This window comes from Zalophus californianus, chromosome 8 (genome assembly GCF_009762305.2).
Source record: "Zalophus californianus isolate mZalCal1 chromosome 8, mZalCal1.pri.v2, whole genome shotgun sequence".
NCBI lineage: Eukaryota > Metazoa > Chordata > Mammalia > Carnivora > Otariidae > Zalophus > Zalophus californianus.
Genome location: NC_045602.1, coordinates 115,101,914 through 115,102,807, shown reverse-complemented (window position 1 = coordinate 115,102,807; position 894 = coordinate 115,101,914).

Here is an 894-nt window from a genome sequence, read left to right as displayed (position 1 = left end):
TTTGGGCTGGGTTTCGGGACTATGTACTGGGAGCAGACCTGGGGGTGGGAGAGGTCCTGGTTGCTGGGAAAACGCCCCTTGTCTATTTTTCCTCTCCCTGCCCCTGCTTGGTTTCATTTCATTTGAGCCCCACAGCCACAGGAAAGCTAGGCTTTGTCACCATTTTTGTCCTAATCTTAAAAACTGATCCAGTGAAGTAGTAAGCGAACTCCCCTCCTTTCCCCAGAGTCCCATAGAGGCCACTCTGATTGCTGTGTTCCTTCCAGATGTTTCTGGGCATTTGAAAACCCGCAACAAATAATTACAACAGGATGATTCTGTGTCAGGTTGAAAGAACCTGACACAGGTTCTGGGGACACATGTTCCTTCCTGGGCCTCTCAGGGTTGTCTGGAGGAGATTTATTAGACCAATGAGAAAATCAGAGGGCTTCCTGGAAGAGGTGATGCTTGAGCTGAGAGCTGTGGGATAGAGTTAACAGAGGAGGCAAATAGGAACACACATAGCAGACAGGGCAATGTGGACAAAGGCCCTGGGGCAGGAGGGAGCAGGGCACAGAGGACGGGAGAGAAGCCAGTGTGGAGTCCTGAGGTGAGGGTCAGAGTAGAGAGAAGTTCAGACTCACTGGTGAGTGTGCGATAGCAATGACATCCTGTTTTGTATTTTAAAAGTTCCCTTTGGCTGCTGTGTGGAAGATGAAGAGCCAGAATGGCAGAGGGGAGGGGGAAGAGAGGGCTGAATTGAGTTTGAAAGGGGGAGCCGAGGGGGTCTGGGAGGCAGTCCACACGGACCTGTTTAACCCCTAGGTGAGCTTCCTCTGAGCCAGTTCCTATTCTAAGCCCTTTACAGTCCGTAGGTGAGTCCCCACAATCATCCTTTACAGATTGCGGGGGTCA